At 43.2% G+C, this 19,723-nt stretch overlaps 1 protein-coding gene across 2 annotated transcripts in view; it reads right to left on the minus strand.

Moving 5' to 3' along the window:
* Positions 1–19,277, minus strand: part of STAG1 (stromal antigen 1) — a 186,314-nt gene extending 167,037 nt beyond the window's left edge. For both annotated transcript variants that reach the window (XM_054166324.1, XM_054166323.1), the window contains exon 1: positions 19,263–19,277. The gene's annotated coding sequence lies outside the window, so the exon portion shown is untranslated. The remainder of the gene's footprint in view (positions 1–19,262) is intronic.
* Between the last annotated feature and the right edge of the window lie 446 nt (positions 19,278–19,723).

A 19,723-nucleotide genomic window follows, 5' to 3' on the forward strand; every position in this document is an offset into this window, starting at 1 on the left:
TCCAACCATCAGATTTAGAGTCATCTTCCAAGCTGATCATCTGTAAACAGAACATTTAGAAATACTTGGCTGCTTAAATAAAACTTGCTTTTAAGAAACTACAATAATCTCAGAGAAGAGGAAGCTACTAATGATTTCTCTGGTAATACAAAAAAAACCACATCAGTGAATGCAGATAGCTTGATAAAGAAGGGTTCAGGATGAGAAGCAGCTTCCAGGTTGAGAACAAGTCATTTTTGTCTTCTTAGTGAACCAACAGTGTAATTGTTTCCAGGGAATATTTATCCTATTTGAATCCTGAATTTTATGCAGGAATACTCACATTAAGTCTGAATCTATCCCTGAGAAATTATGAAGCACTGTATTGATTACAGTCCTGCCAAGAGAAATGCTAAAGAGCACAATGAAGTAGTGCAGAGGAGGAGTGCTCTAGTAGCACTGGCACTATTTTATGGAGAATTTAATTGAGTGGTCAAGGTAATATCTGTTCACTTACACCAGCCATATGGAACAAGAAAAAGCACTTTCCTTTCAATTGGAGGAAAAGCCAAATAAGTTAAAAGCTTTATTTTTCAGAAATAGTTCTCAAGGAAGGTGCAGTGAGCACAAAACTTTGAGCAACAGAACAAATTAAAACATTTCCAGCATTATCCATTCAGTAACATACAAAACTAATTCTCCTATTTTGTTTCAAAAGAAATTGATACATTGAAACTCCACTCAGGAGTGGAGTTTCACTTGAACAGAGAGCGTAGAACAGCTCAGATTTTGTTGCAAATCACAGAATTGTTTCCATTGGAAAACACCTTTGAGTCCAACCATTATCTAACTGGCAAGTCTGGGGCTAAACCATGTCCCTCAGCACATCTCTGCCTCTTTGAAATGCCTCCAAGAATGGGAATTCAACCACCTCCACAGGGAGCCTGTTCCAGGGTTTGAGAACCCTCTCAAGGAAGAGGTTTCTTCTAACATCCAGCCTGAACCTCCACTGGTGCAACTTGAGGCCATTTCCTCTCATCCTATCACTTGTTACTAGAAAGAAGACACCAAGCCCCACCCAACTCAGGGATTTGTAGAGAGCAAGACCTCCCCTCAGCCTCCTTTTCTTGACATATTTTCCTCATGTATTTTGCATTCTTGGAAAGAGGTCTCGGTGGTCAAATGCTAATCAAAGATTGCTCATCAAGAAACTCAGATTTCTGTAAAGAAAAATTAGTCCTCAATAGACACAGTTCATTCGTCAGCATCTCCAAGGTCCCCGGCCTCAAAGGGCCTTAGCCTTCAAACCTGCTCCCAGACTCATCTCTGTAAGGCTCTGCTGCAGTGGCACAAACTGCAAGCGGCAGAAACATACACTAGACAAAGAACGCCTACATTTTAGCTGGGGGGTGGGAGGTGGGAGTGCAGCACATCAAAGGAAAAATCCTCATTGTCACCAGTGGAAAGTGGGGAATAAAGTGGTGGCAAACTGAAAGCTCCCATTCTATTTCCTTAATCCAACTCAATGTCCCACAGAAGGTCAAAAATTACATTACTGGAAGGGGAGAAGGTGGATGGGTCAAAAACACTTTCAGAAAAGTACCTTTCCAGGTGACAAGATGTAACTCAACATTCAGAATAACCCACTACAGGTTCTGGTAAGCTTTTGAAGACATTTGTGAGACTTCCTGCCAACAAGATTCCTCCCATTTCCCAGCAGCTTCATGGCTACTGTTTGAACGTATCCAAAGGTCTACAGGATGATGGGGACTTTGCTTGGTTCTTCTCTTCCTGCTCAATTAGGCAGCTCCAGCACCAGAAGTGTCATCCAGAGCCAGCTGCTACAGAGCTTCCCTTCGATTTCTTCAGGAAATGGTCATTATCTGAACAGCAGGAACCTGACAGCTACAGCAAGGATAGCTTGAGAAAAGGGTGCCAAAAATCTTTCACCAGCTAAAAACAAGGAAGCTGCTTGATTAGGCAGAAAAGTAGAGGTTTTATTGCAACCATGATCTCAGGAGCTCTACAGCAGAAAAGCCTCAGAAAACACAGAGCAGACAAAAAAATTCCACAACATAGTTTCTAATCCCCTATCAACTGAAGTATAAAACTAGATAAACTTGCAAAGGACTATCTTCTCCAGTTTCAGCAAGGACATGGGAATACACCAAATTATACTATGCAGGAGAAGAGAATACTCTGGCTCTATGGTTCTGAGTTATTTAACTAAATCCAGTAGAGAGATAAGAAGTTAAAAGCAGATTTTTCCTTTTACATTTTCCCTCATGAGCTGCAGGAAGAGTTTTCTTTGCTCAATTTTAATGAATTTTAGATATGAAAATAGCATCCTTAATTACTGCTTAGAGCTTTTATAAACTCCAAATACTCATTTTTTTTGTGCAGCCATTTTAATACCCTTAATTATCTTATTCAGATTTTTAATGCTAAGTAAATTACTGAGTACCACTGCACTTTTCTAATACTAAGACAGCTTTTTAATATTGTAGATGTGACAAGTTCTCCCATTTAATGTGGTGGAGCTCACCTCCCTACTTCATTATACTCTCTATGTTCAATACAGTCCAAATTGCTAGTGGCCCTTTTCATCATTAATTACACATTTCAAATCCCACACTACCCTAATCAATTCTCAGACCATGACCAGCAGGAATGACAAGAGCAATCTCACCTCTTATTCTCTAACTCAGCCTGACCTGTTCTACTGTGATTACTGTATTCTCCTGTCTCTGTCATAGCTCGCCTTCCAAGTAATGTTTTTCAATAAGGATAATGCTGCTTTAATGTGCATTTGTAGTATCTCTAGCAAAACAGGCTATCAACCTAACCCAATCCACCAAATGCTTCCAAAGTAGAACACATGTGCTACATGGCCAGTTGGCCTTGCCATACCTGGCAGGAAGAATCAACCAAACAGAAAATGCATGCTTCAAAATCTGTGCAACTCCTCAGCAATTTCCAGCACTGATTTTTACACTTCTTTACAGAAACCATTAATAAAACTGGTCTTAATACTGCTAAGGGAGAAACTGAAACAGATTACATTCTTTAAACTAACTCCTTCAGCCTTAACTGTTTTTTTCCAGCAACAATGGGAATTACTTGTTTCCCAGGAATTCCATTTCCCATGGAAAGCACTTGTCTTACCTACAGGCTGACACTTGGACTTCACTGTATGCTTGGAGCAGGTGTGTTCAATGTTCTGAAACATACATGTTGAAAACCACAGATCCATTGTAAGTACAAAAAACTCTTGAATAGGGAGCTCCCAGGGAATTTACAGGAATACACTAAGCAAAAACACCGTGCTTGCCTGCATTTTGTGCTCTTTAAGCCCGGGTTGTTGGTTTTCTTTCCTTCTTTAGATCATTTCAGTAAAAATTTTTTAAAAGTGTGAAGTTGATTTATGTCTAAAACTTTATTTCTGCAGGTACCATTCAGAACCAGAAGTATAAGAAGGACTAAACAGTGTAGAGTAGACAGGAGTATTATGAGCAGATCAGATGTGACACATTTGTACCACATCTGCCTTCTTCAGTGGGAACTGAATTTAGATGTCACTGCATTTGCTTCATTGATACACATAACCACAGCTTTCCTACTGCCTTTGTGCTCTGAGGTGATGACCTATCCAGCACAGAGCACTGATATAAAATACATCCAGTTTTCCCTCCCCTGCAGGGCTGCCAATCTGTGTTTGACCACAGGAACATCCAGACTCCTTCACAGTAACAAAACTCCTAATATTAATCTAAGAACTAGACTCTCAGTCAAGAAAAAGGCTCCTAGAAGAGATATATGGAGTATGCAGTGTTAGGACATTCACTAGTCCACATTGAACCAATGCAATTAAGTTCCTACTCCAATGTAGTAACACCACAGAAGTATCAATGGATCAAAAGGGACTATTTTCAAAGGCTTGTTTCTGTCTGATAGAACTTGCTTTTACAGAAAGGCTGGTTTAATGCCAGACCTATTGATGAACACACTAGTGAAGCCAAGAGCTGGGCACTCCCAAAACCTAAACCTTCCTTTGCAGTTAGAATTCAAGGAGCTCTTCAACACTCTTGAGCCTGTGCTTTACTCAGAAACTGTCTGCAGTCAATACAGCCACCTTCCAGGTACACTGCACAGATTAAGAGAATGCAAAATACAACAATAATTAATTTTGGCAACATTTCCCACATCAAAGCTAAAACATCTCACCTACCTGAGAGAAACCTGTATTTTAAGCTAGAAAAAGTTCCATAAGTTCATAGAATCATAGAATGTTAGAGGTTGGAAGGAACTTCCAGAGACCAGAGCAAGATCACCTAGGGCAGGTCATATGGGAACACATTCAGGTGGGCTTTGAAAGGAGACTCCACAACCTCTTTGGGCAACCTGTTCCAGTGTTGTCACCCTCACAGTCAAGAGGTGGAGGTGCTGAGGTGGAACTTCTGAGTTCCTTACCAATGGGTACATAAGTCTCTTCCACAAGTTTTTCAACTACTCCCCCAAGGAAGAAGTCACAATCCATCAATACCAGTGAGCAGAAATGGACCAGTTAGTTTCTGTAACAGAAGCATCCATGTTTTCATTGAAGATAGATGATATTTCTCCAACATGAAAATGCAGTTTGCTGGACACTTGAACAAAGGTTGTCATTTTGAGTACTTGCAGACCTTACTCAACGATCTGGGAGCATGAGCTATAAGGTTAATTGCCAAAGGAGGAAAAAAGGAAACAGAGTGAGGTTTGAATTCACGTGAAAAATGGGAACCTGAACACATCTAAGTATTATTTTTAATAGAAGGGGAATTTACAATTATTTTTATTTAAAGAAGAACATTTGCAGGGATGTTTATTAGTGACTCTTCTCTAATGTTCAGTTTAACTTCTGATCTGCTTCCAAACTCCCAGATTGATGAAGCCTTGGATAAAATTGTGTTAAAGGGAAATGGAAGAGAAAACAATGAGTATGGCAGTTAAATTCTGACTTATTGATATAAAAATGGTTTCCTGTAATCAACAAACTATTGTCATTACAAGCCCAAGGTAAGACTGAAATGAACATTTAAAGCCCGTAATCTCTTTTGGGATCAGAATCCCCAGGTTACAAAGGAAAATTAATCCTTCAGGTCAAAAAGGCAATTCCTAACCAGAGGATGATTTTAAGGACAAATCACTTTGTCAGCTAGCTGGTGAGATTCTTGTTCCTAACACTGAACAATCTAATTCTTCGCTGTCAGAAGCAAGAAATTCTGCTTCAAGTTGCTATACCCCATATTTAGTCTTTCAGCTTCCCCTCCCAACTGGTGGTTGTTCAGCTTTATTATGTTATTATTCTTTTTGTTAGATTTCTTACTTAAATTTCAGGTAAGAAAGAGCTCTTACAATGGGAAGTAAGAGACTGATTACTAGGTTCTTCCTAGCATATTAAAAGGGACACTATATTGGTAAGGTCATGGAGGATGCGAGATCCTCTGGGTGGTGTATTTGAAAAATCAAGTACTGATGGTCTCCCAGTTGCAATGACAGGGAAGAAATCCACATTGTCAGAGAGTTTACTCCTGTATTACATACCATTACATCTACTAAAAAGCTCAATTGCAGTACAAAGCACGGGGCTGAGAGCCACAGTAAAAAAAATGTGGTTGCCCCAGAAGTACAGAATCAAAACACCACCTAATTCTCTACCCCCAAGCAAACCACAGTATCACAATTATTATACATTAGACCACAAACTATTCTAACCTGCAGAGATACCTGTCTTCCAACATGCCTTTACTAACAACTACCCTCAAACAGCAGAGCAAAGTACAGCTAACAATGCTACAGAACTAAGGCTTAAAGAGAGGACACAGGAGTAATTAATCACTGTCTTGTTTTTTCACTACTGAAAATCTTGCTCTGCTAAAGAATTTCAAATTCAGTGTGCTTCCAAAAACACAGTACAAACTTAGCAGCTTCTCATAACCTGGCAAATGCAGGCAGCTTTGTAACTGCTAAGTCAAACATGAACATCCCCTCTTTTCTGCTGAGAGCTGTACAGAGCACTTGTTCACTACAAGAGAGGCATGGCCTGAAACTATCCCCTCAGTCCTGCCAGGCAGATGACCTCCTGCTCCAAGCAGAAGCCAAACTGCATGTGGCGGAAGCAGCGACAAGGGTGGAGGGAAGAGGCTAATCAGTCAAATGCAAATGCTTGGGGTGACAGGAGGGCAGAAAGGTGATAGGAAATACTGTCACCTAAAAAAAAAACACCAACAGTGAGAAAACACAAATTGAGAACAAAAATGCACTAAAGGCAGCAGTTAGGCATGTTATCAATATAAAGCTGCTAAATGAACTGAACTTGGCAGACACAAGCTAGTTCCATAGCAAATCTGAATCTTCATCCTAAGTCTATTAAAAGTCCCATGAAAAACCAGCTTGTAAAACACAGTAAGAGACAGTTTCAAAAGAAGCAAACAAGAAATTAAATCCAAGTTTCAGATCAGCTGCACTTAAATCATAGAGTAACAATCCAGATCTATGTCTGCAGCTATTCACTGAAATATACACATTCAGAAGGAAACAAATACTGCTGTTTGAAAAAGTCAGGATGCAAATAGTTAATAAACAAATGTTGCTGATTAAGTCATAACTAGAAGATCTATTTCAAGGCTCAAAACACCCCTACTTGGAACAAAAAAACCCTACAGTCTGAAAGAACAGAAGTTGCAAATAGTGCTCATGCTGGAAGACGGTTGTTTCTTAGGTAAATTTTATATGAAGGCTGTAAAAAGGGACTGTATTGACATTAAATGTATCCTTTTTCCACTTAAACATATATTTAAACATTTTCTTTCCCAGTTTTTTTAATTCTCTCTTAAGGCTGCCACTACAGTTTTACCAGGAAAAAGCAAACCCTCTTTCTGCATTGTCAGAAGCAGTCACAAAGATTTGTACCATTTTACTCTAACCAAAACCACAGCATTTAAAAAAATCAAAGGATGTAGAGAAACCGATGTTCCATGTATGCTTTCTACAGCTTGATGCTGAACAAACAAGGCAGCCTCTTTTTTTACTGCTCTTCATGAATATTGAAGACTGCAGCTAATCAAATGGCAACCCAGACAACTGCATCAGGCAAAAACATCAAAAAGAAAAGACTTCATTCTCCGAGACAAGAGCAATAAAACCCACAGCTCCCGTTTGATGAAATCACATCAGCCAAGAAACTAATAAAATGTTTATGGTGTACATTTTGCTAACCACATAGTGGAAGCTGGTTTTACTAACAGGCAGCTTGTTTCACCAGTGACAATTGCTTTCTATGTTGGTTCTCATCCTGCTTTTCATTCCCCATTTGTGAGAAGGATGAATATGCCTCTCCGCATATTCAAAAGTGAATCCAGATACACAACGAAGTACAGGCTAACACAATCTCAGACACTGGGACTGCTGGCAAGGCCTTACATGAACTACAAACAAAAGGATAACCATGGAGCAGTGGAGTCTTGTGAAGAGCTCGTCAAACTCAGAACCACCCACCTAGCACTAATACATCTTCATCATTAAAGCACGATGGCCAGTTCAGGGCTCCTGCCTTCAAGATATGAACAAACAGGAGAAAGTCTACAAAGCAGTCAGGTGGATCAGAAGAAAACAACATCTATGAGGAAACCCTGGGAAACTCAAATTAAAAAAACAATGGTTTGCATTAAAGAAAGGATTGGCATGGGGAGAAGACACCTTAAATACATCCAGGTACATCAGAAATAGCTGAACATGAACAAGTAAAAATCAAGGTTTACAGTAAAATGTCTCAGTTAAACATGGGGGGAAGGCAGTAAGACCATAAAGTCATAGAATAAGATGCTTAAGAAATGCAATGGAATTTTCACCAATTAAGAGATTAGACAAGCATCTGTCAAGAATATTGTAAATGATCTTCCCTCAAGACAGAGAAAGGCATTAACTCAAGGTCTCTCTTCATTCTTTTTCCCAGTACTCTTCCAGGAACAAAGAAAGCCCAGGCAGAAGCACAAAAGTAGAAGTAAATAAATAACCATTCTAGTACAAGTCCATTGTTACTGTAAACCACCAGACTGGAGAGGGCTCCCAGAACACCATAGCTTTATACTCCTTTGAGGCTGTAAAAGCAACATGAGTTTGGATTTAGAGTCATGTCACTAGGGATTCCAGCAATGCACACACAAGATCTCTGAAAAATTTCAAATAAAGCAATTAGATAAGCACACTTTAATATTCTCCCCAACATCAGTGCTTTCATCAAATTAAACTTCAACAGTAAGAATCTTCATAGCATATATTCTCACAACACAGCACGTCCCAGTCAGAGGAACAAAGCCTGTAAGTGATAAGGACCGAAGTTTTTCAAAACTAAGCTACTGTTTCTAAAGGAGAAGAATTGTAGGACAAAATAACAGCATATTTCTACTTGAAAGCCAGGTGCTAGAAGACTGCAAAGCAGATATGACATGAAACCATTAACCACTTGAACATCTCAGGTAGTGGGCCCCAAGAAAACATACTGTAACATTAAATCTGTGCTAGTCACAAGAAAATTCTGATTAACTGGAAAATAAGGAAAAAAGATTGTAAGGAACAGCATACAGGGGAGGCAGGGAGGCCTCAATTTTTCCCAGCAGGTATTAACACGATATTTAGAATTAAGGGGAAAACCAAACCACAGTATTAGAGCCACTGGGATCTGCTAGTGAGAGTATCAATACCCATGCAACCAGGAAAGTCTAACAGCTACCCAACTAAGCAACTTTCCATTTGGCTATCATTGCAAAACTGAGATGTTCTACACTTGGACACTTTTGCTCACCTTTGTAATACCCTCTAAATTAACAACAACGATCTCAACATTACCATTTAGCTTTTGGCAGGTATAAAAGCAGTTTACATTGCTCTTTTACTTCACATTGCACTATGGCATTTTGAACTGCTCAAGCACAAAAATGTCACTTTCTGCTAGTTTTACTAGTTTTTCTATGCTGGTCTCTGTTTAAATGGCTCCAGAAGATTTCAGCCAAAACAAATGTTCTCTCATAAACAAAACTAAGGAAAGCATTTGTTCATCATTTGAGTTCTCAGTAACTTACATGCTTTGGAGTAAACACGAATGCAGCACAAAGGATACCTGACTGGCAGAATCCGCCTTCTAGCAACTTAATGACAGCAGAGAGAATTTGAGGCCTAGTTTTCAAACCCTGGAAGTTAGGGGAATGACTTGTTTTTACATAGTAAGAGACTGCTATCTTTCAAACTCCTGTCCTTCCAGAGTTGGAAGGATACCCTTTAGGTTACTCTCAAAGTGGTGCTGGCAATCCACTCCTTATGCAAAATCTGCACAGTAATGAAATCTGCTAAATGCAGATCCACTACAAAAATCCTATCTTGTCATCCCTACTCACTGTTCTGCAGACAATCTTGTTAAGATTTATGGACTCTGTTTTGTTTGGTTTGGGGTTTTGTTGTTCTGTTGGGTTTTTTTTCCCCCTGAAGTAACAATTTACAGCTACCACATTAAAGTCACAGAACAGGTCAACTGCAGGTCTTTATCCTAAAGCAGGAAACCTCAGCATGAGTCTCCCACTGAATTCCTTAAGAAAAAAGGATATTTACCACAGTCAAAAATACTTCCTTAATCTCATAGACAAGCATTGATTTAAATAATTTGTTTAAACACAACAAAAAGAATTAGTCTGCAGCTAAAAATCTAACAGGAATTTCCAGTCTGAATAATTTGTTTTGTCAGAGGTATACATTATTGGAAAGATTTGAGTAACCACCTGACAACCACAGGCATTATCATCTGAGCCATCCATTGACAATACAATAACCAAAGTTTCCCCTTTAGGATTCAAAAAAAAAAAACAACTCCCCAGCAGCTGGAGTCCCTAACTGCCTGAACTTACAGCTGAGAAAAAAGTATCAAAAAGGCTCTTCTCTGTATCTTAAAGTTTAGGACTTTGTTGCTGCAAAAAAGGAAAGTCTGGCAAAAGAATGACATCCAGGCAATTTCTAACCTTCTACCAATATGTCCTTTCCTTTCTTCAGCACAACTTTTTGTCTTCTCACCTTAAAGCCTCCATTTCAGAGAACTCTGCAGGTAACATCAGAGACAGGCACTTGCAGGAAGAACAGAACTTAAACTAACTTGAGACATATTCTTCTTCTGCATCTCCTCTGAAAGAGTCCAACGTGCAACAAATATTGGCACCAGAATGGCCAAGGGTGAAAAGGGCTGGCTTTTTTTAATACACATATAAACCAAGCTACTTCAAAGAATAGCAGAGAGCTGCAGAAGCTACAGTCACTCAGCGTGATACCTCCTGTACCAGTTGCCACCAGCACGTGCTGGGAGCAGTCTGGTTTGTTCACCCCCATCACCTCATTTGGTCCAAAGGAAGCTCACCATGCAATCACTGCTTCTAGCAAGCTGCCACTGTTTCATGTTCTCCAATAAGTATTTGTTCCATCATAGTTTAGTTCCATGCACTTCTCCATGTGGCGCTCGCCCCCACCAGCACTGTAACCTGCACACATGTTCAGGATTCAAACAGGATAAATACATTTAATGGCACTTTGTAACATTTTCCAAGGGTGCTTCTTGCCCATTTACCAGTCCTGTAGATGAAGAGATCAGAACTGGAGAACTGTTAGTCAGTGCAAACTGTCCCACAGGCTGAATGCTTTCTGTGACTACTGTCACAGAAAATCATTATCCTTTGACATAGCTTGAATGCAAACATGACTTACAAAGGAGCAACACGCACTGCCTTCAGGATACAATACAATAGTTAAACTCCAGATGTGGGCGTTAGCAAAAGCGTGACTTAAGGTCGAGGAAGTTGGTTGAGGAAGAGAGGACAAAGCATCCAACTGCCAAAAATTTATGGGCAAGTAAGATGCGAGAAGGTTCTTCTTAGCTGTGTACTTCACAACAAAATTAACTACATCAGTGACATACAGCAGCAAAACCTTGGAATTTCCTACAGAAAGTACTAATGACATATCCTGGCATGAAGAGAGACATCCAAGTTCTGCATTAATGCAGAATGTGAGCAAAAACACCCTTGAAAAAGGCCTAGCACTCCTCAATTATAAAGTCCTGACAGAAGTATCTAAGAAAAAAAAAGGTCTGCAGGTTTTGGAAAGGATACTTTCAGGTTTAGCAGTTTTGTAACAATGCGTTTGCCTAGAGAAAACAAAATACCTAGGAAACGATAACAGTAGCTACAATAGACAGTTCCTCTCCTTGGTCTCTTCTCCCAGGCAACCAGTACCAGAACAAGAGGGCACAGTCTCAGGCTGCGTCAGGGGAGGTTTAGGCTGGAGGTTAGGAGGAAGTTTTACACAGAGAGAGTGATTGCCCACTGGAATGGGCTGCCCGAGGAGGTGGTGGGGTCACCGTCGCTGGGGATGTTCAGGGCGAGGCTTGACAGGATGCTTGGTTGCATGGTTTAGTTGATTGGGTGGTGTTGGATGATAGGTTGGACATGATGATCTCAAAGGTCTCTTCCAACCTGGTTTATTCTATTCTTACCACCCAAATGCAACCCTCTTCTTTTTCCTTGACACTTACTCCTTATAGATGCCTTCATCTTTTCCCTCACAACTTCCTACCTGGACACCAAGAAGCTCTAAATCAACAAACAATAATGGGAAATCAGAAAAGGCAGGCATCCCAACAGGAAAGGTTTGGTTTACCAGGTTTAATGGCTATGACATTAATACTTCAGCTCAAAGACAAGAAATTGACAATTCCACCTCAGCCAGGCAGTAAGAATTCACAAATCTGGGCATCCCTCCCTTCACTCCATAGCACAGGTGCTCTATAGGTACACACAAACAGAAACAGCAGTGTGTAAAAAGTTCCTCTTGCAAAGCAACTTCTCCGTTTTCTTTTGAGAAAAACCCCAAAACTGCATCGGTTGGATAACGAACATACTAAAAAGAAGGTGAGAAGTGGGGCATTTCATTTCCATTCAGTTTCTGACAGTGCTGACACCATAGGTTGTATCTGAAATTCAACTAACTTCATTGCCTGTGCTCTCCCACTCACTTGTAACAGCACAGCTAAGTGAGGAAATCTTTGAGCCATGGGACAGGCTGTACAGAACAGTCTCCCTTCTGCTCCACTCTGAAGATTCCACTTGTCACACTCCAGCTTTGGGGATATTTGACAGGACTCAATTACAAGTTCTCACTGACATCCAACCTACCATCACCTCTTCCATTTCAGCAAAAGGACAGCACTGCCAGAATTCAGACTGGACATCTTTAATGGAATAGTACAATATCCCACAGGTCTCTTCAGGTTCTGGATTCATCATGCATCTCTTCCTCTTCAGGTACAATAGCATAATAATCAGTATTCAAAATTTCCCTGCAACATTTTGAAACACTAAGTAAGTTTCAGCCCCACCGTATCACTTTGGCAGAGAAAACTGTTCCAAATGGAGCTTACAGAAGCAAAACATTGCTTAAAAAGCATAAAAAGCCACCCACGTGACCAGGGAAGGCACAAGTACGCACAAGCCCACACAAATCACAGGGATGAGAAAGGACACGTCGGATTTGATCTATAAAATACAAGCAGAACAACCAACTAGCCCTAAAATCGAAAAAGCCTCAAAGAGCTGAAGGAAAACACTGGAAGTGTGGAAGAGAAAGGAGATAGAGAAGAAACAAGCCACAATCTGCAACTACAAGGACAGAGTACCCAAAATGTCACAATCTTTCAGAGAAGTCCTTCAAAAGGCTTGGTGGCAATCCTTACCCTTTCAATTCTCTGTCTTCACTCCATTTTCACTCTCAGACCATTATGACAGAACACAAACGTTACAGATCACTGAGCAGAGTTCAGAAGTAGTCAAAGGAAAGCAGACCCTAAAACGTCACTCTGCAAGCAAGGATCATCTGTACAGTGGTGACTTCCGCTCCCTGAACTCTATGATTAGTTTTACAACATTGCTGCAACCCATATTGTTTTGTGGGGTCTTCAACCAGAGAGCACCAAACAGAAAGAGGCCTACATGACTGCATTCTGTGTGCACATCCTTCTCTCTGTCCTTTTCTCCAACTCCTAGTATCAATAATTTTCAGTCCCTAGACCAGTTTCCAAAAGAACTCAGGAAAAAAGGGGATCCCAAAATATATTAAGTTCCTCTACATTTTTAAAAACACTAACTTCTAAGCAGAGATTCTTCTCTCCCAGTGTCATAATAAAGTAAGAGTACAGGAAAAACAAGTGTCTTGAGACACCAAAGAAGGCACATAAATCAAGTCTTCAAATGTTTGAGCACATTTAATTTTTGCATTTACTCTCTCACCTAACACAACTCTGACGCTACAGTCTAGTAAGGCTGACTTAGCAGAAATGATTCCAGAAGATACATCAGGAGACAGCTAAAGGAAACACAGCATTTAAACAGGAAATCAGCTCCACTTTTGTACAAGTCAGTCAAGTCCCACAAACCCACAGGAGTTTTCAAGAAGACCTCCCCTACGCACACACTGACAGACTCCACTTGATTAAGCCTGTTTTAATCTTCAAGAGACATTTAACAAAAGGCTCTCAAAGAAATGAAGCTGCCATGGCAATAAAAGGCCTTGCGGGTAGGTTATCTGGTTAAAAGGGAGGAAACAAAGAACAAAACAAATGGTCATTTCTGACAATAGAGTAAGGCCACCAGTGAAGTCCCACAGGAATGGGCTGGAGCCCAGATTGTTTGAGACACTCTTCCATCTGGAGAAGGAGGTGAATGCTAACAATTTGCTGACACCACCAAGTTATTCATGGTAAGGCAGACAAGACCAGCTGCAAGGAGTGGAAGAATGAACACAGGCTACAGACAGCAAAGCTGGCAGAGGGAATTCAGAAAGAGAGTTTCCCACAGGAATCCTAATGTCACACAGAGTGAAGGGCTCCACACCGAGCACTGCCACCCAGGGCAAGCGTAGGCAGCTGAGTCAGTCTGGCTTTCCCACCTGAAAAAGTAAAGGCTTCCAACTCCAGAATCACCTTTGACAGAAATATTCTTGCCCTTGACCTTGCCTCACCTCTCTTAACCCCTTAGCCTATTGGCCTGATTGAATTAATTCACCTGGCAGAAAAATACCCTTCCGAAGCAGATGGGTTTTGCCAGACACTGATCTTCACTAGATCAGTGATCTTCACTAGTTCAAGGAAAGGTCAAGCCATCATCATCATTAGCACAAAGGAAAGGCAAGAACTGTACAGCTGTGGAGAAAGAGACGTGTCTTTTAGCTGCAGCAGGCTGGCAGATCAGCTCAACCCTCTTGTGCAATTCCACTGGCAGGAACAAGCTCTCGTTGCCCTACTGAACAGATCTAAAAAAATGATCATGTAAACCCAGTATATTTATCACTCATTTCAGATGGAAATTTTTTTCAGAAAGAATAATTACTTTCCACTTACAAAACACCTTGGTATCTTCCTGGTCCTTGGGGATTCTAACCCTAAAAAGGAGGAAGAAACCTTCAAGTGGGGGAGAGCAGATTCCCAGCTTGTCATTTGATTTTTGTTTCAAAAAACACCACCACATGCTATGTTCTAGTACATAAAAAATGATTTTTATTATTTTATTGCAGAAAAATATTTGACATTTAGAAACAATTCTGACACATAAGGTCTATTCTTATATAACTCTACAAAGACTTTTTTTTTTTCCTATGAGCTGAACAATCTGTCAACACTGTTTTCATTCAGCTAGCCAGCCAATATAAGTCTGCTAAACAGAGAGTTACAGAAGATAGACTGGTTAGATTTATTTATAGAATAAACAGCATGTATTACACTGAAATCCTGCACAGCAAGGAATAGAGCTGTCTCAATGTTGCCTCATACTGCTTTCTAGTAAACCATTACTTCAGGGAGCCACCTGAAACAACTTGCCTTTCACTTGAGACACAGGACAGGTTTATGAATTCCATCTCTTACTCTTAATTCTGCAGTACATGATTAATAACTGTGTAACTGGAAGTCAGAATACACTCCCACACCAGCTCTTGTGTCAAACAATGCTGGCAACTGTGGCTGAGAGGCCTGTCCCATGAAACACTGTCATGCAACAAGTGCCTATTTTTGCATGTAGACTGAGACCATAAATCCATCCTGGGCAGGGACCAGCATCATGATCATAGGATGAGCCTTTGGCAGCTCTCAGGTAGCCAACATTCTCCATCTTTGGGTACATAGAGAGCAGCATGCATCCAAGTCAGATACCTGAAGGGATGAACAACTTTGTATTTGCATCATTTGTATCAAATGTGGAGTTACCCTTATTTATAAATGGGCTTTTTCTTCTAAAATGAGGTGGGTTTGAGGCTGTGTGATATGACAACAGAGCTACCAAATTTATCACGTGATACTGAACCTACAGTTCAAAAGAGGATACACGTGGTAAGAGCCTGGGCTCAGTAAACTGTATGAATCTATTGTCCAAGGCAGCCTGCTATCTCAAGCATGCTGTTATTGTTTAAAAGTATTTTCCAAAATACTAAAATGCCTGCAGAGATGCAAATGAGGAAATGTTGCAGAACCATCAAAACCAGGCAGTGAAAGGCTCCAAAGTTACTCAGTATTCTCTCACAAATGATACACACAAGTTGTCAAGTGGTGAAATCATTACCTACAACCAGGTGTTTAAGAGTAAACCACAGAAATTAGCAACTAGCTACAAAACAAGAACCAAGATGATTCCTTCTGCAGCTCCTTCCCTCCAGTTCTTTCAGCTGAAAGTGGTATCTAGCTGAAAAAAAATAATGTGGACCTTCCCTAACAGCACCTGGTTTTGGAAGCATATTTTCAGGATGTCTTCCTAACATTCTTTCAACCCCTTATTTTCCTCAAAGAACAAAGAAATAGGTTGCTGTATTCTGATCACATATTCAGCACCCAAACCAACAAAGTTAAATCAGTTTGGAAAAGCAAAACATGGCTAAGAATAAAGCATCTCTCTGTATGTCCTGGATAGAAACAACAAAACAATTATCTGCTGATGAACTCAAACTTTGCAGGATTTCCCTTTCTATTCCAAGAAAGCCAGGTCTAGTAATTTCTACTTTTAGCCAAATGAGCAAACACAGTGGCAGTGCAAGCAAGAGACAGCAATCTACAGTGGGACTTGCAGAGCTCCATGTGATCAATTTGAATGAGTACAAGCAAGCCTTCAAAACTTTAAAGAAGCATGAAGTACCTTACAGATTTGGGTTGCCATTTCAAGTCCTGAAGCCAGTAAATCAGATTTAGATGAGGCACATCCTTATATTGGCACCTTCTACTTTTGACTCCAAGCATCAGAAGTCACAGCCTCACCAATCACCTGGGGGAAGCCAGATCTACAACTACCCAGTCAACTGCCCTGCATCTGGGTTTAGTCTTTCACATTCTTGCACAACTTAAGTGGACAAGATGACAGGTTCACAGCTTTCAGTATGCCTTGTGTTAACTATAGAATGAGCACTTCTGTGTTTTCAACAGGGCCTCTGAGTCTTTCGTGTAATCTGCAAATTTCACAATACAGACATGTTCTTACCACAGTAAAAGGAAACCACCCCACTTAAACATTTCTCTCCCACTGCCTCCTTACATTGAGATGAGCTCACCTGCCTACTGAAAGGATGCTTAAAATACCAATACTTAGCCACTTTGTAGCAGGGGAAGTGTTTGCAATAAAGTGAAAGAACAGGAAAAAAAAAATCTGGTTTTCTTCGGGGAAGGGTTCTCTGAAGCAAAAAAATATTCACTCAATGTTCTGAACAACAGATAATTTTGTCAATGCATCCAAATAGTCAATGTTCATAAACTTTCCCCAACTATCAAAAGGTGCACTGCAGTTTCACTGCAGGTCACATTAAAGTGTGCACAATACAAAGGCCAGGACAGAGAGTTGCTGAAAAGCTTGGAGAACCCAATCACAAAACATCAGCAATTCAGCTGCCCTCAGCTTCTGGCACAGCACATCTTGTGTGAACATTTGGCCATAAAAAGTGTCTCTTACAGTGAGCTTATCAATTTTGGATAACATTAGGAACCACCAGACACCAAGAGCTGTCATCTGCCATGTGGTCCAGTCCTTAACTGAATATTTAAAAGCAGCTCTAAGTGTTTGACCAGCTCCAGAAAAGTACCATTTTCCACTACCCCCTCCAACCGCTACAAGTGCGTCCGTTAGCAGTAGCAACCAAGTATTGAAACTGAACACTCTGCGCTGAACAGCAAGTAAATGCTACATCCTCTCAGATTAGTCACAACCCTGGAGTTAGCCCCTCCAGTCATGCTCACCAGGAAATCCTGCTGCATCATGGGTTGGCTTACCACTTTAAAAACCTCTGCACCCGCTACGTGCGCGTTCTTGAGCTATCCACCATAAACGCATCATGGTTGAGTCACAAAAAAATACAAAGAATAAACTGGCCTCTAGTTCCACAACAGAACGAACTTCTTCCCATAGTTAGGACACATTTTGACAGACAACCTATATTCTGCCTCATGCTCCAGTGGTTTCTTCATGGATTGATGAATTATACTGCAGTAATGCTCACTGAATCACTTTGCTGTCTAAAGAGGAACGAAAAAATAAAATCTCACTAGACATGGCAAAACTGCTTTGGATCTAGAAAATCTGGACTAATCTTTCTCCCACAGCTCTCCATCACTGGTGTAGTAAGATGGAAAAGTTAAACAGGTCATTAAATGTCTGACTCCAGACATTAATGTCATCCACCACACCAAACATGTAACACAATTCAAGAACAGCTGAATTACTAGTGTGATCTGGAGAAGACTTTTCTTTCCTCAACAACTTAATAAATGCTACTCCTAGACCAACACTACAAAGCTTCATGTACCACAACATTGTGCAGAAACACCACAGTAATAACCAATACCTACAAAGCATCCCAATTTAGTTTCATGAAACTCACACCCTCTTACCAGGGGCTAAGTTTTTTGACACCAACAGTCACATCCCTTTAAGCTGCTCTGTGGATATTAATGCTGCTTCCTTTCTCCCAAGTCATGCTTCAACTCACCCCACCACAGCTCACACCTCTCACTCCACCTTAGGAGCATTCTGAAAGCCAAGTGTGGCTGCCCACCACTTCCCAGTGTAGGCCAGTCACCAGCACCCATTACTGAAGCCCTCCACCCTGCTAGGCCAAGTTCTTGCCGTTTTGCTGTCCAACGGCTCAGGACCACCAGCTGCGTGTCTCTGCCATTTCCCGTCTCCCAGCACTGGTCATTGCTTACACTGGGCTTCTCCCCCGGAGCCAGGTTCTTAGCTCCAGCCCCACGAGCCGGGTCCAATCTACCCATCAGAACCCTCGGGCTCAACACGTTGCTTCTCCCACCCCAAAGGTCAGGAGAACTCCACCGCGGCATGGCACAGATCTGGCCTCTCTTGGCAAGCCCAGGAGTGGCCTCTCGCCCTCAGGACAGGCCGGGCTGGCTGCTCGCCCCACTGCTATCTCCACAAGAACATCTCAAGGATAGGCAGCAGGAAGGGGGTCCGCAGCTCCAAGACTGCAGCCCACATCCACCCCCAGACTGTGCCTCTCAACGCCGCCTGTCCCTCCCTGGACGCCAGCCAGACGCCGGCGGCGCTGAGGGGGCCCGGACGCTTTCACTGCCCTTCCGAGGGTCGGACCCAGGTGGCGGGTCAGGTCGAGCCGGGTCAAGTCGAACCGGGCTGCCCACCAGCTCCCGCAACTTTCCCTCCCCGCGGCCACGGCACCAACTCCGCCGCTGGCCGGGAGCCGCCGCCGCCGCTGTGCCCCGCGCAGCGGAAGCGCCACCCCCGCTCCGCCCGAGCATCCCCCGCCGCCACCGCCGCTGCCCGGGTCGCCACCCCCGCCCTCGCGGCCCTGGGCCGCGCAGCGGGAGCGCCGCCGTCGCCGCCCGGAGCGGGGCGCAGGCCCAGCAGCGGGAGAGGCCGCCGAGCTCGGCCCGGCGCCCCCGGCAGCCCCGGCGGGGACAATGAGATGGCGGCGAAGAGCGCCGCGCCCGGGGGACCCGTTGCTCCGGCAGGAGCCGCCCCGCCCCGCGCCGCCTCCTCTTCCCTCCCCTCCCCTTCTCCTCTCTCCTCGCACGGGCAGCGCCCGCTCCCGGCCCGGCCGCCGCGGTAGACCGAGCGAGCGAGCGAGCAAGCGAGCGGCCCCGGCCCGCTGCCCCCGCCCCTCGCGCCTCCATCTTGGATCGGCGCCTCAGCGCCCTCCCTCCCCCGCGCCCCGCTCACCTCAGGCCGAGCCGCCGCCTGGGGTGAGGGGGGGCCGAGCCGGCACCCCGGGAGCCTGCGGAGCGGCTGGCGTGCGGGGTCCGGGCGGGCGCGGGCCGGGGCCGGGGCGGCGGCGGCGGCGCTGGCGGGGGCCGCGCTCACCGGAGCCGCAATCCTAAACCGCCATCTGGCGGCATTTCCGACCCGCCAATGGCGCAGCCGCCGCCGCCCGCCGGACATCCAGCGCCCCCTGGCGCCCACCGACCGCCACTGCGCGCCCGCCGCCGCCGCACGGGAAAGGCGGGAGAAAGCGGAGGGGAGGAACAGGCAGGACCGTGGCGTGGGTTAAAACAACCCCGCCCTGGCACGCGGGCGCCGCAAACGTCTTTCGCGCGAAAATGCCGCGCATGCGCCGCGCTGCGGCCGCTGACTGCCCCCGGAGCGGAAGACGACCGGGATCGCTGCCGGGCGGGGCGGCACAT

This window comes from Dryobates pubescens, chromosome 13, assembly GCF_014839835.1.
Source record: "Dryobates pubescens isolate bDryPub1 chromosome 13, bDryPub1.pri, whole genome shotgun sequence".
In the NCBI taxonomy this organism is placed as follows: domain Eukaryota; kingdom Metazoa; phylum Chordata; class Aves; order Piciformes; family Picidae; genus Dryobates; species Dryobates pubescens.